General features: G+C 36.3%; 1 protein-coding gene across 3 annotated transcripts in view; it reads left to right on the top strand.

Moving 5' to 3' along the window:
* Positions 1-680: 680 nt before the first annotated feature.
* Positions 681-13,940, top strand: part of SLC17A3 (solute carrier family 17 member 3) — a 39,845-nt gene continuing 26,585 nt past the window's right edge. Inside the window, exon 1 of one of the 3 annotated variants that reach the window (XM_038584329.1) lies at positions 681-789. The gene's annotated coding sequence lies outside the window, so the exon portion shown is untranslated. The remainder of the gene's footprint in view (positions 790-13,940) is intronic. The other 2 variants (XM_038584328.1, XM_038584327.1) reach the window with 2 other exon arrangements.

The raw sequence follows: 13,940 nt of genomic DNA, 5'->3' as shown, positions 1-13,940 counted from the left end.
TGTATGGTACATGTAGATGCTGTCACTCCAAGGGTGGATGTACATGGGTCTTTGGCTTCACACACATATATAGGGAAGAACTAAAATGTGTTAAACAGGTTCAGATTAGTGGCCTAGAAAATTATAAGTAAGATACAATGAAGTGAGAGGCTCTTCTTCCCATGCAGATATCATCACTATTCATATATATCCTTTTTAAGAGTGAGTGAGAGAGAGAGAGAGAGAGAGCATGAGCAGGGGCAGAAGGAGAAGCAGGCTCCCCACTGAGCCCACGTGGGGCTCGATCCCAGGACCCCGGGATCATGAGCCGAAGGCAGATGCTTAACTAACTGAGCCCTGACGTGCCCCCATATATTTCTTCAAAGTCAATTATTATCAATCTTTATGAGTTTTCAACAGTAATTTAATAGTTCCTTCTCAAGAGTAGCCTCTGGTCTTAAGGTTGAGGCTCTCCATGTCCTTTCAGAAAAAGATCGGCTATCTTGTAGCCTGGCCTCTGGATGAGCTTATCTTTTTTGTTCTTCATTTATGTAAGCTTTGAGCAATTTCTCTGTGTCTCTGGGTGAGGTGCTAGAGGCACAATGACAAATGATGTCAATATTCTCCTCACCGTGGAAGCCCACATCCTAAATGGAAACACATTCCACATTCCACATATCCACATTCTGAGGATATAATATCCCATGCCTGCTGTGGAACTCAGACTAGAGTACTGAGCAAAAAGATATCATCCATGTCCATATGGAAGGAAGCAAGGCAGTCAGTAAACAAACCACATGTTGAGTGATGGTAAGAAGTGTTAAGGAGAAAAATTAAACAGGAAAGGAAGACTCACTGAAAGGAGACATTTGAGTAAAGTCCTAAAGAGGGGAAGTGAAATGGAGGAATGGGTTTTACGGGAGCAGCAAATGTTAAGTGGTAAACTCCATCATCAATCCCATATTACAATTGAGATGTTAAGTGGTAAACTCCATCATCAATCCCATATTACAATTAGAATGAGCACTAATGGAAGACAATGTCAAACGACAGGAGAGATTTGAGGGAACTAGGTGGCCATGGAAGACCCCATCAAGAAAGTGACATTGGCTTGAGCCTAGCTCTGAAAGTTAACAGGAATTACTACATAAAGAAAAACAGTGAGTGTGTTCTAGGCAAAAGAACCAGCATGTATAAAAAGAAGGTGAATAATAGAGATAATAATATAACATAACCAACATTTGTGCCCTGCTTATTATAGGCCAGTTATCCTTATGACAACCAACCCAGTGGTGAGGGAGCATTATTGCCCTCATTTTAAAATGAGGCAACAGAGACAGAAAAGATATGTAGTAAGATTTAGCATACAGAGAGATTGGCTGGATCTCAATGATCAGGAAATCTTGCAAGATGTGATATGGTTCTTTTCAGAAATTGAAGAGTCATGATTTTGAGGCACACATAAATGAACACGATTATGGAAGTTACTAGCTTTTCATGCAGGGTGTTGAGAGCCTTTCTACCGTGTGTTTTAAGGGAACTTATAAAAGAATAGCAAACAGCAAGGAGAAATTTGATCCAAGGCTAAATCATGCTTTAGTTAAAATGATTCCACTTACAAGACAGAAGGTTATTATCTGGCATTTGACTTCAAATGAAGGCTAATAAGACTGATGAAGTAAAAGCTTCCAAAACACAACAAGGAACCATATAACCAGAACCGGCATGCTCTCCAGGTATGCACAAGAGGAATACTGGGAGGCAGCCTGAGGTTCACCCCCACTTACCTTGCATATTGCTCCATTTCTATCCTAAAATCAATAAGTCCCCAGCATATCAGTTTATCAAGAACTCTAACTAAATACTGCCGCATTTGTAAGGACCTGCTCTCACTTGCCTATTGCTGATTATACTGTGAGGTGAACAGGCTCTATGCCTGGATCCAACCTGGCCAACTCTCTCTCCCAAGTTCCTGGAATCTGGAAGACACCTTTGGCACCCTAGTAAGCTGAGTGGGTTCTCTTCTCTACTTTACTACTGAAAACTCTCTTCCCTGGGTTTTTCTCCAGCAACATTTGATTTGTTTTCCATTATATAATTTGGCACTGAATATGTCGCTGGTGCTGGTTCAGCAATTCCAGGGTCATCGTCCCATTGCTCCATGGAAGGATTTCATAGCATCTGCCGCTGTCCTCTTTATTTATACTCTGATTTCAGCATTGCCATCTATGCCCTGAGATCCTGTGGCTCTCTTTCCCTCTCCCCATTTCTTACTGGCTTCCAACTATCCTCCTTTCCCTAGGCTTGTAACTTCCTTGCTTACCATCATCTCATGTGTGTAGAAGCATCTGCAAACCTTAGTCCTTTGTAGGCATCAAACCCCAGGACTCTCCGCTAATCACAGTAAATACTCCCTGATTCCCAAGCTAGCCAATCTTTCATATTTATTTCCCATTGCATGTGCTTTCCCACCTGGAAAACTCTTAGCAAACAATCCCTCTCCTAGGATTCCAAGCAAATCAGTGAGCCTAGATAATCTTGTCATACCTTATTTTAAAGTTCTGCACCTTTCTCTGTTCTGTCTGAAGGCAATCTCCTAGAAGGTGGTAGCCATGCTTTTCTTCTGGGTTCTTTTTTTTTTTTTTTTTTTCTTCTGGGTTCTTAACAAATAGCCTGACACCAAATAGATGTGAGATAACAATGTGTTGAATGATAGCTAATTATTATTATTTCAAGAATCCCTGGCGCTCTTAAAGTTTTGTAATAAAAGAGAAAAGGAAACGTCTTAAAGTACTTGCCTTAAAATTTTTCTGTACTGATGTCCAAACAAGTAAAAAGACAAGCAGGGTAAAAAAGCCAACAAGAAAAATATATATATAAAAAAAAAAAAGAAAAAAGAAAAATATATATAGTTGACAGTTTTTGGTAGGTTAGGATGATGAATATTGGGTATTTTTTGTTTCCAATTTTTTTAAATAACAAAAGAAAAAATATATGTGTATTAATTTACTGAAGAAGAGCATGCCATCCATTCTCTTAGAAAGAAAAAAATACTTCTAATTGTCTCTGAAAGTTATAAGGAGGCATGACTCTGTTTTTTTCAAGAAGGAACTAAAGAACTAGAGAAGATGGCTAAGCAGAATTTGTTTGGTTTTATTTTGGTTGCTTGTTTTTTATTATCTTTTCTGTAGATTTGAATTCCAAACCCTGTGAATGTGTTACATGTGCAAAATAATAAATTGTATTTACAATGGAGCTTTTGTTTCAAAATATGTAATAGTCAGTACTGAAGAATTCTGAATTTTAGAGCTGGCAAGTACTTAGAGGAAAGACAGTAGCAATTATCTCATTTAAAATAATTTTTAAAAAAAAAAAAAAACAAAAAAAAAAAAAAAAAAAAAAAAAAAAAAAAAAAAAAAAATAAAATAATTTTTGTTGAAGTATTATTTAATATCCAGAAAATTACACATATCTGCAAGCCTCATAGAGGTGGCAATTATAGGATATCCATCATTACAATTGAGATTTATCCCAAAAGGCAAAGGCAATTCTCACTTATACATGGAATCTTAAAAAAACAAATTCATAGAAAGAGAGTAGATTGGTGGTTGCCAGAGGCTGGAAATGTGGGGGAAAGGAGACATTAGGGGACACCTGAGTGGCTCAGTGGTTGAACGTCTGTCTGCCTTTGGCTCAGGACATGATCCCAGGGTCTGGGATCAAGTCTCACATCAGGCTTCTCGCAGGGAGCCTGCTTCTCCCTCTGCTTATGTCTCTGTCTCTCCCTGTGTCTCTCATGAATAAATAAATAAAATATTTTTTTAAAAAAAGAAAGGAGACATTGGTTAGAGGGTTAAAAACTCCCAGTTACAAGATGAATAAGTTCTGGAGATCTAATGCACAGACTATAGTTAACAACACTGTTGCATATACTTGAAGTCTCTAAGAGAGTAGATCTTAAATGTTCTTACCACACACCCACAAAATGGTAATTATGTGAGGTGATGAATATGTTAACTAATCTTATTGTGGTAATAAGTTCACAATATATTTGTATATCAAATTGTCCTGTTGTGCACCTTAAACTTACACAATGTTGCATGTCAATTATATCTCAAAGAGGGAAAAATATAGATAATGTTACTATTTCAGGTCTACTAACAGCCAAGGGAAGTTCGAAAACACTATCAATTTTAAGTTGCCCATGGTTTTCAGAAGTAATAAAAAACGATTCAATGTGTGACTAAGAATCAATTAAATATTCTTTTAATGCAGCTTGTTAGTACACCCAGAATTTCCTAAAAACAGCAATATAGGAAAGAAACATGCTTGTTTATACATATTCCAAGAAGACAAATAAATAAAAGACCAATTTTGAAACATTTATGTGATTTGGGCTGTCTATACTTGCAGTCATGTCAAACTAAAGTTCTCGAAGCTGAATTTCTCAGAGAACAAGTATGAGTCCATTGATGAGAAAGGTATATTACTTTAACTGCAAAAGAAATTGAGGTGGGTGATAGAATAAAGAGATAGAATGTAGAAATGGGCACATAAACAAGTGAATTTCATAAGGAACAAAATGAAAACAAAGTTTAGATTTTAAAAATAGATGGAGAAACTAGTATATGTATTCACTACACCAATGTATGCAATAACAGTAAAGATGTTATGTGACTGAGCAATCATTCGATAACACAACCTTTTTGAAAGACTAAGAAATGGCACCATTTACTGTGAAGAATACATTAAAGTGCATTAATTGTGGGAAACTATTAATATAACTGAAATATAAAAACTGTGCAGCAGATGATTTTTTAAAAACTTTTCTGATAATATTGCATAGTATAATACATAGTATCTTATTTCTATCAAGAATATTCATAAACACAAATGTAACCATAACAAAAATATTTATTTTTAAGTATTTATTTATTTATTTTTGAGAGAGAGAGAGAGAGAGAGAGAGTGAATGAGCAGGGTGGGGGAAGGGAGGAGCAGAGGGAAATTGAGAGAATCTTAGGCAGACTCCACACTGAGCGCCATATTGGGCTCGATCTTACCACCCTGAGAACATGGCCTGAGCAGAAATCAAAAGTCAGATGCTTAACCAACTAAGCCACCCAGATGCCCTGAAACAAAAATATTTATAAAATAATTACCTTTATTACATGAGATATACTCTGAGATTTTCAATTCTTTTGAATAAAGCCTTGGTCTTTCCTATTATAGTTCATTTATCAAGAAGGTTCTTCATAGCCGTGCAAATTGATTTCACTGGTATATCAAGATTTGTGCTTTGCAATACTCTGGATCTATGGTAACAGCTACCCAGAACCCTCCAGGTGACCAAAGGCACATATAAGATAGTCTCAGCTAATGAGAGAGCTCTACCTAATGCCTCAGCCCTGGTATTAGGTCCAAGAGTTGGGCATGCACCCGGAACTGGGCCAGTAAGAGTCCTTCATGAGACTCTCTGATCTAGAGCCTGGACAGGACACTTTTTCTTGTCTTATGGTGAAGATGTAAGGGTAATATTCCAGACTGCCAGGCAAAGGATTTTTCCCACTTGAAGACTAAAAGAAGGAAAGTGATATGTAAGAAGACAGTAGAAATGAGAGCCTGGGGTTGTGAGGGAAGAAGAGAGGTTGGGGAGGTAGAGGAAAGAGGGAAACGATAGAAAGTGAGAGAGGGTCAGAGAGAGGCAGAGAGAAGTGAAAAGAAATGGGTGCCAATGGGGCACAAATCCTGACTTCCAGGCATGTGGTCTGCAAAGCTGTGCTAGTTCATCCATTGTCCTTTCCATTCCGTCTGCTCTTCCACCCTAGCTGTTTTCTGTCCTGAAGCTGGTCTCACATGGCCTTCTGCATGGTGATCCATATAAGTCTAACATGTGAGCCCCAACCTTTCACTTGACACCATGAAAACCACCCCTAACACAAGAGCCAGTGAAGTGGTCTTAACCTGCAATCCTGATCCTCCTCCTCATGATGAGATTAATTTTGCTCTTAATCTCACTCAGTTGCTGGAGGATACACAGAAAGTAAGGGAGAGATAGAGAAGAAGCTTAAAATCCAGTGAAAGGATGAATTTTTGCTCTTTGTCAAAGTAACATAAAAAAAAATAAAAGTTTATGATTAAACAGGACCAGTCTCCTTAAAGAGCTTGGAGACACAATCAGAGCATTCCAAATTTCATTTTTATGGGCACAGCTCTCTAATATTTGCCTCTGTGGCTCTGAGTCCATCTAAGGGTATGAAACAGGTAATTTGCTCCTCAAGTCTTTCTCATTTTCCTACTCTTTTTCTAAAATTGATCATGACTACTACTTCCAAGGCCCTTCTTATTTCTCTACATTTTTACCAGAAGTGTGTTATCCGACTCTTAGATTTCTGAAATCTGAACATTAAAAATAGCCTTGCTGTTTTCTCTTACTATACATTAAGTTAAACATCCTTTTGTAAGTCATCAAAAATTACAGCCTTGTCTAGAAATGTCTTTATCTCACCTGCCCTCTAAAATTATAGTGTAGATATATATGGAATTCTAGATTGAGAAGGGTTTTGCCTTTTTTGAAAACAAAGTGTTTTTGCCTTTTTCAAAAGCAATTTCATGATGTTATTCCATTGGTTTGGCTCCTATTGTTGTTAATGCTAAAAATCATAAATGTATTTCATGATATTAATTAAAGAAGAAAATAACTATGTGTCATTTAGAAGTTGTTAAGTGGATAGTTACTAATATTTTATATTTAATTTTCATTAATATCTGTTAGTAACATATGTCAAATAAGTCTGTATATTATCCTTGAGAAACTCAAATCCACTATTATTTTTTTAATCATTGTGTCCAACTATTAGACAATACATTTTGAGAAGAAATTTAACTACTGCAAGCAGTAAGGCAAAATAATCCTGTAGTTTGTATACAAGAGTGGTTCTGCTATTGGCACCCTGTGACTCCGCACATCCCCACGTGGGCCACCAGGTAGGGCTTTGGCAGGACTCAACTGCACTGTGATCCATCTTGGCAGACTACCCTGTAGTCCTCCTTAGAGCATGTGAAGAGGCATTCACCAGGAACTGTCTCAGGTCCTTTCTCATCAGCCTCCCCAGCTACATGTTGAGGGAAGCCTCTATAAGGCAATTTCTTCTTATCTGCCTCTCTGGTTCCAGGGAGGCATAGGACTTTCTATCTCTACCCTTTGGGCACAAATACAGGCTATAAATTTGCTTGGCCATAGTTTAGTTGGCTTTTCAATGACAGACCAACCCAGTACTTGTGTCATTTATCATATGCCCGTTCCAGGTCCCTCTCATCCTGTGAAACTAGGAAAACAAGAAGGTGACACCATATTGATCTTGCTTCTGGTATCTGTATAAGCAATAAGGTGTTTACATCCATTTGGGCTATTGTCTTCCTTCTGACAAAATATATTAAAATATATTTAAATATATTATATAAATATAAATATATAAATACTGGCTCAGTCAGTAGAGCATCTGACTCTTGATGTCAGGGTTTGTGAGTTTGAGCCTCACACTAGGTGTAGAGATTACTTTAAAAATAAATGAATAAATAAGTAAAAATCTTTCTTTAAAATAGTAGAAAAGAAAAGTTTTATTAACTATTTCAACTTTACAGGACCCTGGACAGTCCACAAACAGGTAATACCAAGAGATATTTGTATTAGAAATACAAGCACATTGGTAACTATGAACTGAAAATGTTGATGGCTCTGAAAAGAACCTTTGTCTTAGGTTGTTCAAGTCCTCTTAACAGCAGTTCATTTGTATAGAGCTGGAGTATTGGTAATGGCCTTAAGGTCTTCAGATATAGCCTGGTTAGTGAATTCCTCAGGTCAGAGCAGATGCATAGACAAATTGGTCCAGCACCTGTTACAATGAGCCAAGTGGGAAGCATACGCTACTGTGCACTCGAAGATTTCTCTTACAAAATAGTTCTCAATACACACAACATTGGATGAAATGCCCATGGTGGGGTATACCCGTTTCAAGATGTTACTAAACTAGACAGACATCTACTTGTCTCTAGAATATCTCTCCTGCAAATCTTCTGAGTTTTGGTGAAAGTTTTCTTTTCAGAGATGGCAAAAAATTTCTCTTGGAGTCATTTATTGAAATACTAAAATCCTGAAATAAAGACCTAGGCATCATAAATCCAGCCTCATACCACTACTTTAAGAGAATGATGACATTTGATATCAAATGAGATCTATTTAGTTGCTGTATTCAAATGAGTATTGGTGCAACCCAGTCTCTGGATGAAAAGCAAGAATGACAACATGTAAATGAGCTGTTTGAAATTCACTCTGATTGGATAGTGTTTTTTTTTTAATTTTTTTTTAATTTTTTATTTTTTATTGGTGTTCAATTTACTATGTTAATACTTGTTAGGCACAACCCAGAAAGCAAAAGGCAACCAGAAAGTTACACACAAACAGCTGAGTGTGACCTCTACCAAGAGCACTTTGAGAGCACTCTCTCTCTCTCTCTCTCTCATAAAAAAAAAAAGTAAAGGATAATAAATTAATTAATTAGTAAATAAAAAGTAAAGGATAGAGATTACCATTTCATAAGTGATACCTTAGAGCACATGCTCATAGTACTTATAATACAATCTTGGAAACAAAAAACTGCAAAAAACCTATTTACTCATAAGAAAAGGTATTAAAGTTGAGAGAAATTTATGTTAATTTACTAGTTGACTGGGTAAATGAAAACCAATGAATTATTAGCAAAAAACGCATTAACTAGAACTTTAATTTTAAAAACTAAGATGGCTCTAAAAAACATCTTTGGTTCATGATATTCAAGTTCTGGTCAAAGCAACTGATTTGTAGTCAGTATACTTGTTGATGGCATTGATCTCCTTGAACACTGCCTGCTTGGCAAATTCTCCAGGCAATAGGAAGCAGACGGTCTTTTGAATGGTCTGGAGGTAATGGCAGTCACCTGTGGTGATGTGCCAGGTGAGAGGGGCAGCAGCCATCCGCTCAAAGACCCATTGCAAAAGGAATTGATAATGCACATGGCCTTGGACAGAATGCTAGTGTATATGCTTCAACATCCTGATCTGTCGTGAGGAATGCAAAACTGGAGTCCAGTGGAGAAATGGGTATATCTTACCATTAATCCTCAGAGTATTGAAATGCAATTACAAGCACACTTTGGAGATATTGTGAGTTCTGCTCCAAACCACCATAATAAAGTGAATACTTGCAACAAAAGGAGTCAAATTAATTTTTGTTTTCCCAGAGCATAAAAAAGCTATTTTTATACTATACCAGAGTCTATGAGGTATACAATTGCATTATGTCTAAAAATACAAAGTACATACCTCATTTAAAAAATACTATATTGGTAAATAATGCTAACCATCATCTGAGCTTTCAGTGAGCAATAATCACTGATCACAGATCATCATAACAAATATATATATAATGAAAAAATTTGAAGTATTGCAAAAATTATCAAAATATGACAAAAATACCAAGTGAGCAAACGCTGTTGGAAAAATAGCAGTGACAGATTTGCTCTATGCAGGGTTGCCACAAACCTTCCATTTGTAAGAAATGCAATATCTGTGAAGTGCATAAAGTGAAGTACAATAAAATGAAGTATGTATATGGTTAAGCAATTATTTTTATTTCTTTATTTTTGAGAGAGTGAGTGTGAGTGGGGAGAGACAGAGGGAGAGAGAGAATCGTAAGCAGTCTCCATGCCCAGTGCAGAGCCTGATGCTGGGCTCTATCTCACCACCCTGAGATCATGACCCAAGCTGAAATCATGAGTCCAACGCTTAAGTGACTGTGCCACACACGTGCCCCTGTTAAGCAATAATGTTTTTGGAGGATTCTTTTTCTTTCTTTCTTCTTTCTTTCTTTCTTTCTTTCTTTCTTTCTTTCTTTCTTTCTTTCTTTCTTTCTTTCTTTTCCTTTTCTAAAACTTTGTTTTATTATTTTTTACATGAATAAATTGAATTTTAATGAATTCACAGGGTTTTTTTATTTTATTTTAAAGATTTTATTTATTTATGAGAGACACAGAAAGAGGCCAAGACACAGGTAGAGGGAGAAGCAGGCTCCATGCAGGGAGCCCGATGCGGAACTCGATCCCCGGTCTCCAGGATCCTGGGCTGAAGGCGGCGCCAAACCGCTGAGCCACCCGGGGTGCCCCACGGGGTTTTTTTTTTTTTTTTTTTTTTTAAGTACACTTGACATGTAACATTATACTGGTGTAAGGTATATAACACAATGATTCAATATTTGTATATATTGTGAAGTGACCATCACAATAAGTCTAGTTACCATTTGTCCTCATGCAAAGTTACAAAAAAATATTTTTCTTGTGATGAGAACTTGCAAGATCTATTCCAGGCTAATCTTTTTGAAATGCCAGAGAAAAACATTGAATCTGAGAGATTTAATAAAGCAGAGGCATTATAATTTTAAAAAGCTTATAAAATATGTGTACTAGAAAGAAAATTTCAACCCTTTTGACCTACAGTAAATAGTATACGTTTTTACACTGTGATGCAGTACTAACATACAGGTTCATTATGTAGATATGTGTATGTGTTTCAGAACCAAAATTTCATGAAACAATCTTAACTCTTATTAAGTAGGATGCATTGTCAGTCATTCCATTCTATTTTATCATAGTCTATTTTGTTATTAAAAAAAAAACAACACCCACATATGCTGCTTATGAAGCATTAAATTGATTTTACCAGAGTAGTGACCTGTAATTTGAAAAATCTTGGGATGTTGGGAACAGCCAATCAGAGTACTCGATGCTTTGGTTGAAATGGTGGCACAGTATCTTGTGCTTAGCAAATCCCACTCTTTCTGGGATTTCAGACCTGCAGCTTAACCATGCTGCTTTTTCTTTCTTTTTATGGTTATGAAGAATGAGACTCCAGAATTGTCTGCAGAAATGTCTGTTGACTCTTGGAGAAGATTAGGAAAAGGAAGTGGAAGAAGACAGAAAAAATGAGTTTGACGTGTTTTGTTTCATTTTGTTTGGTTGGGAGAGATTTAGATACTGTCAGTGGTATCCAGCACTGTGCTTGTTACTACTGTGCCTCCTGTCACAGTCTTCACCTTCTCTTTTTCCTTTCTTCCAAAACCATTTTAGTTGGATTCCAGTCACTTCGAAGCACAAGTATCTGACATCTAGAAGCTACAACTAACTTTTTTAATAACATTTTTAATTTAAAAAAAAAACTTTTAAAAGATTTTATTTATTTATTTGAGAGAGTGAGCGAGCATGCAGGTGAGAGAGAGCATGAGGTTGGGGGAGGGGCAGAAAGAGAGGGAGACATAGGCTCCCTGCTCAGCAGGGATGCAGGGCTTGATCCCAGGACCCAAGATCATGCACGATGTTAGCTGAAGGCAGACACTTAGCCAATTGAGCCACCCAGGTGCCCCAAAGCCACAACTAATTGAGTACAATCAAAACTCAAGTTTGCAGTGCAATGGTCAATAAATGAGTTTGGTCCCTAATCCTCCTTTGTAGAAACAATGAAGGTCAATGATCTTGGTCCTCATCCTGGCTCAGCACTGAAAAAGAAGTGAGAATCTGAGCGGGAAAGGGAAAGATCAAAAGGGATTGAACCAGGGGCACCTGGGTGGCTCAGTGGCTGAGCATCTGCCTTTGGCTCAGGTTGTGATCCTGGGGTCCTGGGATCACGCCCCACATTGGGCTCCCTGTGGTAGCCTGCTTCTCCTTCTGCCTATGTCTTTGCCTCTCTCTGTGTCTCTCATGAATAAATAAATAAAATCCTTTAAAAAGGGGGGGATTGAACTGCTTCAAAAGCTTTGGAACCTAAAAGAAGCCAAGTCAAGCCTGAAGCTTTGGAACCTAAAAGAAGCCAAGTCAAGCCTGAAGCAAACTCCTCATCTTCATAAAGATAGCAGAGGACAAAGTAACAACAACAAAAAGAAGATAGAAACTACCCTTCACACTTTTCTCCAAGATTTGAAATCTAGCTACACATTAAATGACCAACACGGTCACTGAGGGATAATAAACAAAAATGTTTCAGATAATATTTAAAATGCCAGTGTCTCACACACACACCAGGCCGAGTGACACATCCAATCTCTGCCCTTCTCTCCCAAGACAGGCTCTAGGAATCAGGAAGCCTATTAACCCACACATAAGTAGTAATTCACACTTAGGTTGTGGAAATATATTCTTCCATTTGGAAACAACACCATCAACAGAAATCATTAAGCAAGTACAATTTGACGTCCTTAAAGATAGAGCAACAAAGTTAATGGAAAAACTAGTGTCGCCTCCAAATAGATGAGTATTAGTATAAATATTTAAATTACATAAATTAGTAACAACAGAAATATTTGGTGAATAATATTCTTTTATTAATTTTTTAAAAAATTCCAGTATAGTTAATATGCAGTGTTATATTAGTTTCAGGTACACAATATTCAACAATATTTAACAATTCTATACATTATTCAGTGCTCGTCATGAGAAGTGTGTACTCTTTAATCCCCATCACCTATTTCACCCATTCCCCCCAGAATGTTGTAATATTCTTACACCAAGAATTGGATGTAGGAAAAACAAAGTTTTCTTAGAAATGACAAATATACCCAGATATATTTGTATATATATATACAAATATATATATATATTATATATATATAATATATATATATTGGATTGGATTGGATTCCCAATTCTATATCTAGCAAGTTACTTAACCTCTCTGTAAAATGGGCATAGTAACAGTACCTTCCATAGAGATTTGTTGTGAGTGAGCAAGAAAAATGCTCTCATGTGTAAAGTGTTCAGAACAGTGTCCAGTACATATTTAGTATTAAATAAGTGAATCCATCTAAAGGAATCACTGAAAAAGGTGTGAGGGGTGGAGAAAAATAAAAATTGGAAAGTAAGAGACAACCACTCTTTATTTGAAAATACATTTAGCTAGCAAGTATTAAGGAAAATCATGTTGGAATAGTGATCAGAATTGCGTTAAACCTTTGGATTATATGAGGAGACCTGAGATTTTTACATTTTTGAAAGTTACTGTCCATGGAAATGTCATGTCTCTATACTTAGTATTTAGTTCTACTTTAACAGCTTGCAATAAAGTTTTACAATTTTCTACATAAAGATGTGCCATATTTTTGTTAGATTTATTCCTAGGCCTTATTTCCTTTTGTTGCTTTTCCTTATGTACTTTTATTGTAGTTGTGAATTATAGCACTTTTTATAAGATCTTTTTTTGGGGTGCTGGTAACTAAAAATGCAATATAAATGTCACGTTGATATCTGTCAAATTTGCTAAATGCTTATGAATTATAATAATTTATGAATAGGATTTTAGTTTCCCATGTGGACAATCATATCTATCAATAATTATAGTTTTACTTCTTTTCCAATCATTTCACATATCTTTCTTGTGTGATTGTATTGGTTGTGCTTTCCAACACGGTGGTGAATAGATGTAGTAGTGAGCACCTCTTTTATGTACCTAATTTTAACAGTGGGTTCACCTTTGAGTGGAATGTTTGTTCTAGGTTTTATACTCTTTAATCTGAATTTAGTTTTATTCTTAGTTTCCAGGGAATGCTTTTCCTTTTCCTTTTGGTGAATTGCACACAGTAATCTTGTTGAAATATTTCCTTGTCATAGATTACTACCTCTAACTTTTTAATTTAATCATTTTTTATTCTTTTGGATAAGTTAGATTTTTAATACCTTTCAGTTATGAGTAGCATTACATGACAGTTCAGAGGTGTTGTTAATAATAATGATAATGATAATAACAATGATAATGATAATAACAATGATGGCAATTGACTTTTCCTTATTGGTTTTCTATTACATGTAAGGTACACTGTGTGGTTTTGCCTAGTTGTATGATTTATCCTTGTTTCTTTCAATAATCTCCAAGTAAATGAGTGT

The sequence above is a fragment of the Canis lupus genome, chromosome 35 (assembly GCF_011100685.1).
Source record: "Canis lupus familiaris isolate Mischka breed German Shepherd chromosome 35, alternate assembly UU_Cfam_GSD_1.0, whole genome shotgun sequence".
NCBI lineage: Eukaryota > Metazoa > Chordata > Mammalia > Carnivora > Canidae > Canis > Canis lupus.
This window is presented reverse-complemented; position numbering and strand designations above follow the sequence as displayed.